Source organism: Pezoporus wallicus, unplaced genomic scaffold (genome assembly GCF_028554395.1).
Source record: "Pezoporus wallicus isolate ANWC-B61680 ecotype Strahan unplaced genomic scaffold, APGP_CSIRO_Pwel_v1 contig_5485, whole genome shotgun sequence".
Taxonomy (NCBI): Eukaryota; Metazoa; Chordata; class Aves; order Psittaciformes; family Psittacidae; genus Pezoporus; species Pezoporus wallicus.
The window spans coordinates 6330931-6348773 of NW_026641550.1; the positions used below are offsets into that span (position 1 = coordinate 6330931).

Sequence of the window (17843 nt, forward strand, 5' to 3'; positions counted from 1 at the left end):
GTTAGCACTCCCTTTTTCTGCTTCCTGAAACTCCAATTAAAGAGGGCCAGCCCTCAATCTGAAACTGTTTAATCTCATGTGCTGAACAAAAATTACAGGAAAAAAAGAAAAAAAGGTTTATTATCTAAACCAACAAAGTGCTCTGGGGAATAAAGAAAATAATTCTTTGCATCTTTGAGCAGAACAAATGTCTTAAAATGAGGTTGGGCAAAGTAGATAGCAACTATATAGCAACTATATAGCAAACTATAGCAACTTTGGAATTTGTAAGCAAAACCCTTTTTTATCTAATAAGAAGCTAAGCTTGTGTTTCTGCCATCACTGCTGTTAGTCCTCAACTTTCTACTGTTCTCTAAACGTCTGCATGTGTTACAGAAAACAAACTTAACAGTGTCTCTGAAGCAAATGAGTGAAGAAACAAGCATGCCTTGTTTGTGGTAAATTAGCTATATGTATTTTAGAATTTGTAGTTTGCCTGTTTAAAAACATTTCCAGTGGTTCAATGCATTTAAGAGAGAGATAATCCACTTCTATTTTCATTAATATTTCAAATCAAGTGCTTAGATATGAAAAAAACTAGGCTATTTCTTCAAACATTTTTGTCCAATTTGGCAGGAGATGGGTTTGGTGACACTGCATGGTTTTCACCCATCCCATCCCATCTGCTAAAACACTTAATCTCTAAAGAACTGCATCCCATTACTACGGGTGGATCCTCTGCACCAAATCCTGGTGAACAGACCGTATCCATGTATTGTCTTTGTATTCCCAACCACAGAGAATGAAAGCAACTGATCATACTAGCCTTCAGGTCACAGGTATCCCCTAAAACCAAGAAGTATGGATGAAAACAGCACTATAACCACCAGTCAGAAATTATTTCAAACTCATCATATCCCAGATAGGATACTTTTTTCAGCAAGGTTCTGCTTCAGCTCCTGCCCCCACTACAGACAGCAAGTATCATATCATAATACAACAATGTCATGACAGGGTTATAAAGCAAGTTGGACTTGACTGTATGGACATGGTCATTTTACAGTTCACGGACAAGCACTCTGTTCCTGCTCCTGCTCAGCTAGAATGCACTGTCCCAGCACACACACCCTTAGCACAGTAAATTCAGTAGCACAGAAAAGCTTTTTGGGATCCAGGCACTTGGGAAAGGATTTATGAAGTAATTTTCCAGCAACATTTTGCAGCAGCCCCTCCAGGCCTTCTGAACCTGGGGACACACTGCCTGGCTGTCCTCCTTGTGCCAGAACAAACCATGTTCTCTGTCATTCGGACTTAGCACAGTAAACTTTTATATACTGATGCGAGAAGACAGAAAATAAACCAAAAAAAGCCACACAATCTTGTGGACAATAAACATTGCACTGTTTGCAATTTATAGCCTTGACTTTCTATTTCATTAAACAATAACCAGATTTTATCTCAAAAGAGAAATTTACAACTTGAGCTGTACATCCTTACTGAACCAGTTGTAGACTTACCAAGCATTTACTTTTGCAGAGGTTTGCAAGAGACAACGGTTTTGTGATCCTGCCAATCTTTTCAACTTTTATATACCTTTATTCCTGCTGAATGACAGTGCTCTGTGGTAACATTCTGCTCAGCACAGATACAGAATACCTAGACGTCTATTCTTGTTGCTCCATGTTTGTGCGGAGGATGCACGTCAAAAGCAACATAGCATACCTGTCTTGGCTCCCCTGTGGTTGAAACTGATGTCCCTGGAGCAGCCAGCACACTGCTGAGCTTGTGGTGACCCAACAGAACACAGGAACATGAAAAATCAATATGAGGGTCTGAGAGGAACATGCAATGCTCACCAGGGAGGGGGTGTGAGGTTGGCTTTGAGCAAACTAAGGATCAGAGCATTGGGTCATGCTACAGATGATGAGCATCTCAGCAGTAACAAGTGCGTCAGATACAAAACTTCAGGTTGTAAAGACTGCAGCCGGCCCCTGGGAAGAAGGACACCCAGATGAACTGCAGATTTTTATCACAGTATTTATGTGCAATGACTTTTACCATGTTATTTATGTGTGTGTCCATTAATATAAAGCAAACTGTGATGCATCCAGGAGATTATTAATCCCATCAATAACACAGTGTAAAGCCGTAACTCTTTGACCCCTGATGTACACACTGCAGTACTACTTTTTAGGCTTCCACATTGCAGTACAAAATGAAAGGTGGTGAAGGGAAAGTAACATGCAGCACACTTTCATAGTAGATTTTAATAATGTGTGTTACAGGCCAAAGAAATAGTTGGCAATTCATGTCCTCTCCCCAGCCTGTACCCGAGCGGTCACCAAGGAAACTTGCCCTCACTCTTCTGCTATGCCACTTAGATGGCACATGTGACACAGGCTGACATCTTCCTTGCTACAGCCCAGCAAACAGCATCGGCTTTCAGGCCAAACAAAAATAATGACCCCTCAAGTGAGTCATACAACTTATCACCATTTATTATCTACGACAGTTGCTTTAATAGTGTTACACTGGGAATTCAGTTAACCCACCCCACAGACTGGATTTCAACAGTATTGAAGCCTCTGGCTCTTTCATCAAAGGTTTGAAAGACTTGGTGCTTTTTCTTTTTTTTTTTTTCTTTTCCTTTTTAATGTCTGCAAAAGAAATGTCACTTACAAAATTTATGAGTGGCCCAATGGCAAGCCTGGGCTTGGTTTGTAACAATGCTGACAAGTCTGACTTCTTTAAGAAAATAAATTTAAAGAAAAAATGAGACAACACAGAGTAAAACCATTCCTAGCAGAAATGAGAAATATCTTTCTTCTCTCCAGCGATCAGGCTTACCACACTTTAACGTGTACTGAACTGCTTGTTTTTTTTTAATTGGAAAGATATCAGACAAACCTCCTTGGTCCTTTTTTTCCCTGCTTTCCACTGATTTTTAAAGACTGTGGCTGATAAATACTATCAATTTCAGTTAGTAGCTTAGTCCTAATCAGGTCATATCACAGTTCATTGCCTGGGGTCCTGCCCAACATGCAACACTGGCCCAGCAGAGCCATTCTCAGTCCCCCGGTTGCCATAGATACTCATCGGTGACCTCCTGACACATTTACTTGGCTGGCAAACAGAAACTGTCATCACATGAAGTGCTGGTCCCTCTTCTTCTCACTGTTAGGAATACCACTTGTCTTCCTAGTGGCACTGAGGAGGTCGTTGCATTCATATTCACTCACTGAAGTCGTGGTACATCTAACACAGTGAGATCTGAACCACTTCAAGCACGCGTCCAGCAACTCTGATGCAGCAACTGAAACCACTCATACTAATCCTGAAACACATGCCGAACCCTCTCACAAAACACTGTGCCAGTGGAGGGCTCCAAACAAGAAATCCAATTTCAAGATGAAACCCCAATCACAAGGAGTTTTATTAGGTTTGGGATTTATCCCGGAAGTGCCTCAGATTTCTGTTTTAAATTATTCCTCCCAGCAGGCTAGCTTTCTTTTCACACTGCCTTTCCTTTCCTTCTAAGGCATTTTAAGATCTTTGGTTTTACTAGAATCTGGAGAAGAAAAGAGGCTACTAATACCTTTCCTTGGTTTGTAGAGTTGGAGAACATCTGGATCCCAAAATAATATGAAAAAATAAAAAAAAAAAATCCCACAATACTAGAGTTTACTTTTCCTAAGAATATGCAAATTGCAACAAAGGAGAACTACAGAATATTCAATTTTCAATCATGGAAAAAGAACTATATTTAGAAAGGCATAATACATTACTTTTTCTTCTGGTAAATTCAGTGGAATTAAGAGAACCAGATGGCCAAATATCTATGTAGTATTCAAATCTATTACAGTGATGCAGAAACATTACAGAGGAGGAAATCCTACACGTCTTGAGAGTAGCCTGGGCAGACCACATAACAAATGAGATCATTATGCACAGCCTCGAAGCAAATGGTCTTTTGACTTTCAACAATTTATGTGAGCCATGGAATACCAAGTTATTATCATTTTTTTCTATTAAAAAAAAAATCCTGAAGCACTATTCCTTCTGATTTAGCACAAAGATTATACAATGAAGAACCTCTACTCCCAGTAAATAATCATTTGGCAACTTCAGTGATCACAGGATTTGAAAATGCTGGTGTTACAAAACATTGGTTTACTATTTAAGTGCAAGTGAAAAATGAAAAGCACAGCTCTGAAAAAAGCAACACACCCACCAAAGCATTACTGATGCTCATAGCAAAAAAACACCCAGCAAAGGGGAAACATTATTGCCACTTTTAACACTCTCAGCAAAGAAAGCTTCCCAGACAACTTATGTCAGCAGCCCCACAGCATCCTTTCACAACAGAAGGAATTTTACAGATGCAAGTCAATGGCACTGAACAGCACATTTATGACCATCACTCAGTATTAAACCCATCCCAGGTCGTCAAACTGCAGAACAGAGAAAGAATGATGCCACGCTGACAGCCCCAGGGTGGCACTTGGGAGACACCAACTCAACTCCCTGACATGCTGCTCTTCGGGCCACTGCACAAGCCCACCTCCAAGCTTGATTCAGCCATCTGAGCAGGGGAGGCACTACAGCTTCCTCACCCGAGGGGAGCACCATGGAGACAGACACAAGGAGACCCAAGATGCTCACGTACTCATTGACTTGCTGCATGTAGATTCCCTATGTGGTCCCTGTAAAACAAATCCTGCATTGCTGCATTCTGCTCTTTACTGAATAGATAACTATAACTGGATGGGATGGAAGAAGGAAGCAAGTAACTTCGAATTTAACATGACAATAAAATTCTGCCAACCTTTCCACTTGAAAAATCACTGGTTTAGACACACTCCAAAAATAACAGCAGCGCTGTTCTAACTTTATAGCTGTAGTTACAGTAACATTTTCAATACTACCATGTTTCTGAAATACATTCAATGAGTATTTTAAAAGTTTTGTTAAAATAGTTTTGAGACGAAAACTGATGTTCTGTTTTCTTAGGCTGCAAACAAATGTGATCAGAGCTGACATGAAAAGCATTTGAACTGTGCAAACACTATTTTCCACTATTTTCTTCTATAAACACTGACAGGAAAGCATCTTCCAATGCAGCCACGACTTGGTCCAACTGATTAAAAACTATTTCAAGCCCTGTCCCTATACATTGTGTTAAAAATAATTTAATGCTCTGTTTTATAACAGGGAACTGAAAAGCAGTGACAACTGAAGAACCAAATGAAACAGACTCTGGTTTTAAAAGATGTTCATGGCATGGATGATCACGAGAACATTTTCTTATTGTACTTTCCTTTTTCCCCCACAAACCTTAGTATGAGAATGTTCTACAGTGACACATCTCTTGAAGGATTTCCCTCCTGCTTGCCCACAAACTGTCCAGCCCCCACAAAGCTGAACGGATTGCATATGTCAGCCCAACTAATTAAATCAAGCTTACAAATAGCTACCCAATCTTTGTAGGATATGTATCTACACAGTGTTTTCCCACCCACATCTTACTTGTGTATTTCATGTTTGGAGAGCCTAATATATTAATCAGTGTGAAAAGGGCAAGAAGGCAATAAGACCATTTATACCTGGTTCAAGACCTTTTTACTTGCCCCAAGAGCGTAAAGTGGCCTCCATGTGTATGAAGATCAAGACCTAGGTTTTGCATGTTATATATTACTGGTGGGAAACCCCTGCACTATACTGGTAGGTTTGATTTCAGTGGTTAAAGTCACCAAGAAGGAACACTACCCATAGCTACAGAAATACAATCCCAAAGGTCACAAGATTCTTCAGTCACTAGAGATCTCATTCTAGAAGACACTGAATGTGCATTGAACATTTTAAGTCCTAAATAACTCTCCCAAGAACACTACTTGACAGGGCCTTACACACAGAAACAGTCTGAGGATGACTTCAAACATGGTCTTTTAATTTGTCCTGGTTTCAGCTGTAACCAGGACAAATCCTGTACTTTTCTTCCCAGTAGTTGGTGCAGTACTGTGTTTTGGCTTGAGAACAATGCTGGTAACACACCGATGTTTTAGTTGTTGCAAAGTAGTGCTTACTCTGATCAAGGACTTTTCAGTCTCTAATGCTCTGCCAGTGAGGATGGTCACAAGAAGCCGGGAGGAAGCAGAGACAGGATACCTGACCCAAAGCAGCCAAAGGGGTATTCCATACCACAGCACGTTATGCCCAGTGCAGAAACTGGGGGAAGTTACCCAGAAGGGCAAATCACTGCTTGGGTCAGGCTGGGTATCGGCTGGCGAATGGTGAGCAACTGTATTGTGCATCACTTGTGTTTTCCGAGCTTTAACATAAGCTGGCAGTGTGCACTCACAGCCCAGAAAGCTGACCGCATCCTGGGCTGCATCAAAAGGAGCATGACCAGCAGGTCGAAGGAGGTGATCCTGCCCCTTTACTCTGCTCTCCTGAGACCTCATTTGGAGTACTGTGTACAGTTCTGGTGTCCTCAACATAAGAAAGACATGGAACTGTTGGAACAAGTCCAGAGGAGGCCACGAGGATGATCAGGGGACTGGAGCACCTCCTGTATGAAGACAGGCTGAGAAAGTTGGGGCTGTTCAGCCTGGAGAAGAGAAGGCTGTGTGGAGACCTCATAGCAGCCTTCCAGTATCTGAAGGGGGCCTGCAAGGATGCTGGGGAGGGACTCTTCATTAGGGACTGTAGTGATAGGACAAGGGATAATGGGTTAAAACTTAAACAGGGGAAATTTAGATTGGATATAAGGAAGAAATTCTTTACTGTTAGGGTGGTGAGGCACTGGAATGAGTTGCCCAGGGAAGCTGTGAATGCTCCATTCCTGGCAGTGTTCAAGCCCACGTTGGACAGAGCCTTGGGTGACATGGTTTAGTGTGAGGTGTCCCTGTCCAAGGCAGGGGGGTTGGAGCTGGATGATCTTGAGGTCCTTTCCAACCCTAACTATTCTATGATTCTTTGATTCTCTTCTTTCCTGTTACTATTGTTATTATTATTGGTATTCTTTCTATTAGCACTATATTTTACTTTTAGTTATTGGACTGTTCTTATCTCAACCCATAGGAATTGCATTCTTTTGATTCTCCTCCCCATCCTGCCCAGAAGGGGGAAGGGGAGGGGTGAGCAAATGGCTGCATGCTGCTGAGTTACCAGCTGAGTCTAAACCAAGACACCACTATCCCCCACCCCCATTTTTTTCTTCTTTCTTTTCTCTTCACAGTTCACATTGTCTTTGCTTAATTCACTGAATTGAGGTTTACAGCAAGAAACTCAATTGTGATTAACTGGTAGTACCATTGCAACTACAGCCAGAATAAAAACCCACTGCTTAAAACTCAGCATATTTTTATCTACACGTATGTGATTATAAGTAACTTCTTTGACACCAGATGTGCCATGCATTCTGTGCACATTGCTGCAGCTTCAACCATGAACCCGTCTCTGCTTAACCCTTTCAAGCGCAAGCAAACCACTATAGTAACAAATACAACAAAACCAAAACCCAGTAATCAACTTCCTTGTGGTTTCCTTAACTGAATTAACTGTGTCTTGCCCTATGCAGGGAAACCTCAGTGTCTGCGTACCTGTGAATTGCTTTTTACACTTCTGCAGTTAATTCAAACATTTCCCCCATCCACATCAATGGAGCTGTTGCAGACCACGCGTGTCAATGGCTCACCCAAGGACAGCATAGCGAGCGTCTGGCTTACAAGCCTACACACCCCATCACAAACCACACACAGTTACGCTAATTAAGAGGGGCCTTTAATACACATTTGGAGAAACATCTGAATTCCTGTCTCCGTGATGCAGTATAGGGAATGCTTTATCACATGTACTCCATACACTTAACGCCAAAGCTGGCTGGAAAATAGCTGCTAGCACTACCCTTAGCTCCATGTTCCCATGGTCAGCAACCTCTCATAGCTGAAGCCACATGCTCCTTCTCAGCAACACATGACACATCATCCAAAATCTGTAAGGGGAAGGATCAGCATCAGCAAGACAGGACTTTTTGGAGGATTAGGTTGCGGTTTTGTTGTTTGTTTTTTTTTGAGCCAGTTCTGACATACCACAATGCTAAAGCAACACCATCAATGTTAGTGAATCCAGTGCAAACCAGTGTGTCAGATTTGGCATTTTCCTTATAGAAGGAGGACTATCCCTTAACTTAAAATCTAGTACACTAAATCTACTTTAAATAATGTACTAGAAAATGTTACTTAACCAGAAGGCCTAAGTAACAGTTCTGTATCTCGATCACAGGCACAGCACGAGCAGCCACAGCTCACAGTGCCTGTAGCATGTACTACCAGCACCTTGCAGGCTTGGAGAGGAGAGCTGAGGTGTCACTCCCACCCTCTACACCAGCAAATGTTCAGTTTGTCAACAGAGAGAGATTCTGCTAGAAAATGAAGACACTAGCAACTCATTTCCATCAAACCACTGGGCAATAATAAAAAGGGGTTCACTTAACAAGAGCTCATTTAAAATAAGAACAAATTAGGGAACACATAATTTCCTAAGTGTTAAACGAGATTTGTCCTTTAGCTATAATCAGTGAAAATTAAACACAAACTTGCAGTTTGGCATGGAAAGGCCTCAAGAGAGGGAAGACGTCTTCAGTCAGTGTCACTCAGTTCAGGGACCAGTGAATTAGGCTGAGAAGTACTTTCTTGCATAAAGAACAACTGTAAACAGTCAGGTAGAGCAGATGATAGACAGACAGCTATTAAAAAGCTTCACAGATAACCGTCTGGCAGTATCACACACATAAAACAGATACTGAAGAAATTTCATAAGCAATAGTCCTAGAGCTCAGATACCATAATGCAGTTAAGATCCAAAGAATATGCTTTTAAAGTGGCACGGATGATTGTCCATTTATTTCATAAGAGAAGGCCAGCCACATCTGACAACACACTTCACGAATCATTAACGCAGTGGAATCCATTTATTGCTTCTTATTCTCAGTATTCACACAGAGAAGGAATTAATATCATCAACCAGAGCAATACCAGCTTGCTAAATGGTGATTCATTTAATTTCAGAATGCTGCTCCTACTAAAACAGACCAAAAACACTGTCCCTTCCTGATCACTTCTCAAAATGGTCACTGTAACAGCACAAAGCAGGCAGGGGCAGTTAAACTGACGTAAGTTGCAATCTGCAGCACTCTATGTTTTTTAGCACCACATTTTGAACTTGGAACTGAAAAGAAACAATTTGAAGCACATTTCAGTGAGCAGCTCGCAAGAAAAAGGTTGCAATCCTAGACTTTTATAGGCATTTAAGCCTGTAGTGCTTCACTCCCACTATTGTTATAAATGCTGACACCCTCCACTCCACACACACGTGCACACTCACACGCACTCAGTGTCACACCCGTGTACTTCACTTCTAATAGTAAACCTGACAGAAAGGAATTTTATTTTTACACTTTCACACCACCCACTCCTAATTAATGTCAATCAGTGTCTTCTGCATAGTACACACTGCAAATATACATGGCCTTATCTGTGCTGGTGGGGGGTGGCAAAAAATTCCACTGTTGCTAGAAACTGAGTGGGCTCCGCATGATGGATTCACACAGAAGAACCTGGAGATGCACATCCCCCCAGAGGGGTCATTAAAAATGCTCTGACTTTGTGGGGAATGTTTGTGTTGGTTGATTTGTGATTTTCCCCCCACAGATATGAATAGATAGTAATTCTGCAGTTCAAAAGAGTCACTGCAGACTTCCTGAGGTGCAAGAGGGAGCAGGGACTTGCCAATATATCTCAACAGCTGCCAGGAACAGTGGCAGCAGTGGGAGCGACAGCAAGGGAATTTTGCTGGTGACTTCAGCAGAGCCAGTCCATGCAGTTTGGACAGCCATAGATCAGAGCCAGACAATTAAAACAATTAAAGCTGTCAGTTACAAGGTATGCACCTATACTTGAGCTCCCCACCTCTCCTGATAACCACCACAGCATCAGGAGTGAGGGTGGGAAAATCTTGCCCCTCAAACCTAAAGCAGACAAACTTGGTTTACCAGCACACACACACCACTCAATTCTTTTTATAGTCTGCTTTTCTCTTGGATGCAAAAGTAAATCCAGCTCAGATGATTTCCCTGCCTTAACTTTTGTACAAGAGGAAGACAGAAAGCTAAAAAAGGAAAATTAGACACTTCATGAAATCCGTGATTAAGACACAGAAACTAACAAGACAGATGGGCTGAAACATTCAGGGAGCTTCAGTTCATCAGCCCATGTTTTTCAAAGATGTACAGTAAGCTATTGTCTTCCCCATTTAGAGTTTTTAAATCCCACTTTTCATTGCAATAACTTAACACCATTTCTAAACTTGGAGTCCCCTTGCCGGGTAGTCCAAAATAAACCTCAGTATCTACTCAACCAGCAAACGGCCCTAGAACCTAGCGATGGGGCTTTTCTGCCCACTTTGTTTGCTTTGTTTTGGGTGCAGATAAAGGCCACTGCTGCTAGCTCAGAGAAGGTGAGCTTGCTGGGGAAGCAGAGAAGGGTGGCAGCAAATCTGGGGGGAAGCAAGAAGCTGCTCAGGGGTCATCCAGCCGCATCTCACCCTGCTCTGCTACACGCTTTACTCCCTTCTGTGCACTCATGGGAAGCTCTGCTGTCACTGGCCTTAGCTGGGTCATTACTGTGCAGACAGAAATACAAGGCCAGCTATGCAGCTAAATCCTTCTTACAAATATTCATCTCCTGTGGGCAAGAAGCAGCAGTCAATATTGAAACCTCTGAAACAAAGCACTGATTGCTCCTAGCAAGGGTGGTCTGCCCCTCCACAAGTTCCTTGCTAACAACACGGACTCGGGCTGGTCTGTTCCCCTCTGCATCCCTCTTGCATCAGAAATTATGTCCTCTTTTCTACAGGGTGCACAAAGCAGCCACTCACCCAGGGAAAAAAGGAGGGGGGCAGGAAGAAGAAGAAGAAAAAAACGAAAAGGGAAATCTGTGACTCTGCACTTTGCAAAAGCCAGCGATCAGCAACAACTGCTGAATGCTGAGTCACTTCTTTCCCTTCCACCTGGTGAGTGGCTGCCCAGACATTCAGCGGAAAGCCTCTTTTCATCAAAACTAGCATAAATCTGGAGTAATTCCCTCTGTTTCAATGGAGCTGTTCAGGATTTACGGCAGCGTGACTCAACAAGCAGAACCCTGGCTTTTAAGAGCTACAAGCGCCAGGTTTTCCTGCAGGAGATTGTGCTGCTCTGCTCTCATGGGCCACAATGCTAACCATGCAACAGAACCAATGCTGTGGCTGGTTTTATTTTTCCTCATGCTGTCACCTCCAGCAGATGCTCTGCGACCTGGACATTTAGAGAAATCACCCTTTTTCACATGCTTCAGGAGAATTTTGATAATCTATGACCAGAAAAATGTTTACTAGCTTGAATTATTTTTTTTTTCAGATTTATTCCCCCCCCCCCCCCCCCAATTTCATGTAATATCCTAATTTGTTTTTTCAAAGGTTTACAAAATCATTATTTTTTTAACATCTCGCTGGACTGTTCTATGTATGTGAACTGTCACTCTGTCTGTGAAACAGAGTTCAGAAGACGGCAGAAATATCTTCTGTGCAGATGATGTGTGAATAAGCAAGGGATGAGATCAAGATTTAAGGAATACCAATCAGCTTTACCAGACAATTATCTGCTCTATTTATGTTCTCAGCTGAAGAAAAAGTACTGCTAGAAGATTTATGCATGCACTTGAAGGTTTCTATAAGCAGGGAAAGACCGTAAGAAAACTACATATATTCACTGCAATGCAATGGCAACCAGAATAACAAATGGCAAACAAGCACAAACCCCAACCTTTGAAACAGGACTACTTCAACTGAAGGGATTTTCTGCTTTACTATAAACATAGCACCTATGCAAAAAAATGCATTCACACATATACTATGATTCTATACGAGGGGACCAACAGGGTTTTTCCAAACAAATGCAATGAGTCTTGTCTGTCCTGGTTAAGTACACGTACAACATTCAAGAATAGGATGTAACTGCCTAGAAGCAGTGGCAGTTCCATGTAGTCCTTTCAATACAGAGCACACAGTGTGCTCTACAAATATTAATTTAGCCTGAACAACCAGCGAGGTATACAAATACTACACCCAGCTTCAACAGGGGAAGATTTGAGCAGGGAGGAACAATGAGGGGGATTTTCAGCAGTGCTTCAGGGAGCCAGTTCACAGTCAGGGAAAGCTGGGATCTTTCGTGTCTGCAAGTAGTTTTGATAGCCTTGCCCTGACCAATTTCCTAGACATGCTATAAGCCAGAGCCTGAAACTGAAGCCCTGCTTGTTCTCTTCAGGAAACCCAGATGCTCAAACGCTTTCTGCATCCCAACTGGTTATGCTGCCAAAATCAACAAGGTGGTGTCCAAACATGGGTGCACTCCGTGGCACCTCGCAGATCCTGGTTCCCCAACCACAAGGCCTGACTGGAATGTACTGCCTTTCTTCCTTACACCCATGCCAGAGCTGCCTCCCCATGGAAATCCAGTGGTGAGAGCTAAGCACACCAGTTTTACCCAGAAGTAGGAACCAGGCTGGAGACAACAGAACCTTGACCCACAACCCGGAAAACAGGAGGCTCAGTGCCTTTGACATGGTCCAAGAAGAGCCACAACAGCCACCCAGCTGAGCAAGAGCAACTGCAAACAGACCCCTGTTGGGTATCGCTGCTTCCAAAAAGCGCTTCCAAAAGCAGAGCAAAGCAGCAGGAGTTTCACCAGATGAAAAGAACTTCCTGGATTTTTTGAGAAAGGACTATGCTGAAGAAACCCTGGGCCTCAACTGATGAGGACAGGGCCAGAGAACAGAATCATAAAAGAGTTTGGGTTGGAAAGGACCTTAAGGTCATCTACTTCCAAGACCCCTGCCACGGCCGGGGCACCTCACACTAGACCGTGTAACCCAAGGCTCTGCACAACCTTTCCTTGAACTCTGCCAGGGATGGAGCAACCTGTTTCAGGATGACGAAGTCCAAAGGGCCTCAGTGCATGTTTCACCTTTTAGGTTCCACCTCTAATCCAAAGGGAGGAAAGAAACATTTTGTGAAGCTGAAGAAGCAGACAGGGAAAGGAGTGCTGAAACAATGTGCATTTAAGCGACCTGAAAAGAATGATGTCCTTGATCAATTTTTATTCTTTTTTTTTTACCACTCCACAGAACAGCAGCAGAGGAAAGTAAAAGGCAGAGAAACGGTTGTCTTGAGGACAGGGTCTATGGCACTGAAGGTGCTTCTACCTGAAGATAACACCTTTAGAACAGCAGCCCAAACAAAATGATTCTCATAGGAACCATGACACTTAAGACTATTCGACACTCTTCCTCAAAAGCCTTAGGCTTAGCTCTTTACAACTCTGGCAAATATTTTAATTAGAATCTTCCATGCCAACATCTGCCTCAGACTGATCTTCTGTGAGAAAGTTTCAGAAAAAAAAAAAATAAAATACACCCATCTCAGAGACAGAAAATAAGCAAATAAAATATGCAGCTTTGACTGTGTTATATTTACTTCTGCTGCTGCTGCTGTTAATAATTTTTTGAAATACTAAAATGGCTTCAGACTCTGGAGCAAGCCTGAAAATTTGGCAAAAGGGTTATGCTGATCAGAGATGTGTTTAGAGCTATTCCTGGGGAAAAAAAAACCAACCACCTATATTTGCTTGATTTTAAATCCCATGGCGGGGGGGGGCGGCAACCAGTAGCTAAAGTCTTCAGACCTTTCATCAGCATAAACTTCACAACTCAGGCTTCAAGAGAACTCCAGTACAGGCCACAGCATCTATGAAAGGGTCTGTCCTCACAGGACTCACTGCAGAACAAAAGATTGAGCTCTGAGCAGCTTTGGGACTTTTTAAATCAAGAAACCACAGTTAGTAAAGAAAGATTAAATTACTTCAGAGTACTGTTCTTTATCTGAATATATAGAGAAACAAGGAAGGGATACAAAAGCAGAGATGCAGCACTTACAACTTTTTTAAAAAAGTATACCCATAGGAACAGCAAAGAACAAGCACTTAAAATATCCCCACCACAGAACTTACAGGATAAATACTTTCTGGTAACCCACCATGCCTGTATCTAAGGTTCATGGTCTGCTATTCTCTAAAGTATTCTTCTCTTTTAGGAGCAGCACTGAGAGAGGGTGACACTGCGAAGCCCAGTTGCCCTCTCTTTATTCGAAGGCACCTCCCCTCAAACACTCCCAAATGCCATCTCTTCCTTGTCAGAAATCTTCCTTCACAAATTTCCCTTTTCTTTTTTTGTGAACTGTGCTTTCTTTTTTGTTTGTAAACAAAGAAACAAACAAAAAAGCCAGAATGCAGCAAGGCTCTGCCAGAACTCAATTAATAAATAATGAGCATTGAGTGTTTTTGATATTTCCTTCTGTCTCAGCCTCACAAACTGACAGTAAAACAGTGTATGACCCTTTACAGAACAATTTTACTATCACATTACATCCTCATTGAAAATTAAGCAACACAAATTTCTCATTTTGAATGGGAACAGCTAAACCAATCTGGTGCAATGTTACCCACTTGGGAAGTCCAGAGAGAAATATGCTGCAGGCCCAAACAGCAGGATTTCCAAAGCATCTATCTAGTCACACAGCAAACCCTAGCACAAGCTGCACCAACTTCTTCCCTCACTCTGCACTACAGAAATATAACTAACACTTGTCAACTCACAGAGCCATACTATTCTGTGGGACTTTTTGCATCATGTGGATGAACACGTAACCTGACCTTGAGCTCAAGCAGTTCCTAAGGATGTGCGAATCCCGAGGGGTGAAATGCAGGAAAGGAGAGGAGTAAAGACATCCTATCCCACTACTATAACTGGAGATGCAGGGATGGGAGAAGCAATACTTGTAGTCAAAATTGGAAAATGGGAAAAATGGAAATAACAAGCATTTGGAGAAAGGGAAGAGGGTGATACCTGCTGGAAAGTGTTTGGTCACCTGGAAAAAAAACAATGACTGGAGAACACCTTTTGTTACAGAGACAGTATAAGAGAACAGAAGAAACACACATACAGAGACAACTACAGAAGCTGTTTCCAGCATTTTCTTTAAAAGTAGTGGCCAGGAGAACAGGTTCCCATTCTGCCTCTCTTGGTGTAACTTTACTTGATGGGAATATACCATTTTGTATCAGCCATACACCTGCCTCCTTCATTTATAAGGTACAGGAGACAAGACCAGTATTAATAATACCTTTTTATGTCCTGGTGTTCCTGAGCACACCATCTGCTTACATTTGGAAACTGCAGTGAGGTGCCCACCATACATACTAAATTGCCAGGATTCATGAAGTGAGTGAAAAGTCAAAATTTCCATGACTTCAGCCCTAATTTGACTAACACCGGCACCAAGTGATCTCTATCCAAAGCATAAACACATTTCTTATGAACAGCGTAAATGCCAGTGCTTTAAAGGAACAAATACTCCTGTGTTGTGATCTCTCTAATGAATAAAATTCAATCACATCTACAAAGAAAAGTAATCTGTTTGTTGGCACATCACTGAAAGGAAGCAAATAAGAGCTCACAATACTATGAGACGTAATGACAAATGTAAGTGAAATTACCCTTTGAATAATTTGTGCATGACCTGTAAGTTTTAGTGGGCTACAAGGAATACAAACTCAGCAGTTTCATTTTGCTCTCATACTAGTGCTTTAATTTTTTACATATATACATTTTTAATGCATACTTACTCTCCTTTTTAAAGACTTTAAACTGCTATTGGTGCAAGGGAAGGACTGAATTTGACCTCTTCAATGAATCATGCACATAAGCTCTCAAAAAATGCATATGGATAATAAAATAAAGAGGACAACTTTCCTCCCTTGCCTGTTTAAGATACTGCTGCCTTTCAGGCAGACAGTGAATGCTGCATTCAAGTAACAGAACATGGATTTCTCCCAGTAACTGCAGCTATAATTGTAGCTACTGCTTATGCTGCTTCCATCCTATTAGTGTTACGATTGTCCAAAGTGTTAACGCTCAACTAAATTGCTGTAATTTCTGATGAATGTTCTACTTTTTTAATGTAACATTAAAAAAGAAAACAAAAAATCCACCTTCAGAATGTTACCCCTTTCCTCTGTTACCTTATTCTGCTTCTCTGGCACCAATACCAAAAAGCAATACAGCTTCCCCTTCCCTTGATGTCTGGCAACCTTTTCTTAAACCAAAACACTGATTCAGTGGATGTTCTGCCCACTAATACAGATAACATGCCTTTTCCAAATCTGAGTCTCTTAAGGACAATGCGGGGTAGCTTTATTTGTAATCATTCACCAACAAGTATCTCATTTAGTAACTAGTAAGAATTGGCTTTCAGCATTTTCCTCTGCTGTATGTGGTATTTGCATGTGGTTACGGCATATTACACAAAACAGTGATCAAAATAAATAGCCTGTGTTGCCACATTTACTCATACATGGAGTACATATCTTAGGCAAGGACACATTTTGCCTCTCATGCATTTTCATTATGATGAAATAAGGTATAGGCATGAAAAATCCATTCCCCTGCATGGAAATAGCATGTTGGGCAGAGTGGCAGCAATTAGAAACCAGATTTACCGACTCTTATTTCCCTGTGGTGACAAGAAGAAAAAACTCCTGCACACTCAAAATGCTAGACAAATTGTAGCATTTCAAGCAATCAGTTAGTCCTCCTAGGTTTCAGTCTGTTTCATTGGAAAGCAACTGTTTAACAGTATTATTAAGGTAGCACGCTACAGTTTACTCTTACTCATTTTCAGCTAGAAGTACTTCTTCCTCTTGCATTTCCTTATTTTTTTTTTTTTAAAGGAAGGATGGCCCTATAAAAAATCAATGAGAAAAAACAGCACAAAATACAATAGCTCAATTTTTTTATAGGGTCAGATGAAGAGATTGAAAATGTCCATTAAATCCAAACACTACTTCCAGTCTTCCTTCTTGATCACTTACTATTTTGCATATTTTCCTTTATACCTTTGCAATAACAGACAGGCCAACTATATCACACTTAACAGATTCATGCTATACTATCATCCCATACTTCTGATAGTTGTGTGCATTCTTGTTACCCCATCCCAATAAGCTGTAAGAACTAGGAAACAGACTTCAGCGTGTGGCGCTGTGGCATTTTGGCAAATTTAAGAAAGACAGGAAAAGGGAAAGAGGAAAAAGTCAGAGAAGGAGAACAGGAGGCAAAGAGAAGAGTAGCACTTAGTCTTTTGCATGGGAAGGTACACCAAGAGGACAACCATGGTGTTTCATAGTAAAGCTTAAGAGGTCTAAAAAGTCTGAAACAAGCAGGATGCTGTGAACTGATCTAGGAAGCTGAGCATCTGCTGCTCCTACTGCAGCTACAGAAAGCAGATCACTGCCTTGCTCAGGCTTTCTGGGTCACAGACCATCGTATTCCCTCCAACACCCAGCATGATGACGGATGTACCAGTTGTCATGCACAGGTGCTTCTAAGCCCCTTCCTCAACACCACTGTATGCAGACACTCGCCTACACTGGTTGGCCAGAGGTTGATCACACAGACACTTTGCCAAGCATCAGTCAGCTCCTCCACCCTGACACAGAGGTCAAGCACAGCAGCAATAGAGAAGCTGTTGTTTTAGTCATAAAATACTAGGAAAGTCTAGAAAAAGCATAACCATAACCACCTAATGGAACTAAACCCAAGTCATTTTCCCCCTCCAAACACTCTGAAGGAGCATGAAGTAACCTCAGTAACTTAACTGAAAGAAGTCCTCTATGAAGTTACTTCTCAATACTTGCAAAATATTCTTGGAAGTTTTTC

At 41.7% G+C, this 17843-nt stretch overlaps 1 protein-coding gene across 23 annotated transcripts in view; it reads right to left on the bottom strand.

Moving 5' to 3' along the window:
• Positions 1-17843, bottom strand: part of ATXN1 (ataxin 1) — a 223584-nt gene that overhangs the window by 122966 nt on the left and 82775 nt on the right. Inside the window, exons 5-6 of one of the 23 annotated variants that reach the window (XR_008974254.1) lie at positions 4541-4682; positions 3716-4430 (exon numbers count right to left, since the gene is read on the bottom strand). The exons of the other annotated variants lie outside the window; for them this stretch is intronic. The gene's annotated coding sequence lies outside the window, so the exon portion shown is untranslated. Of the gene's footprint in view, positions 1-3715; positions 4431-4540; positions 4683-17843 lie in introns of those variants that run through there. 23 annotated transcript variants of the gene reach the window in all.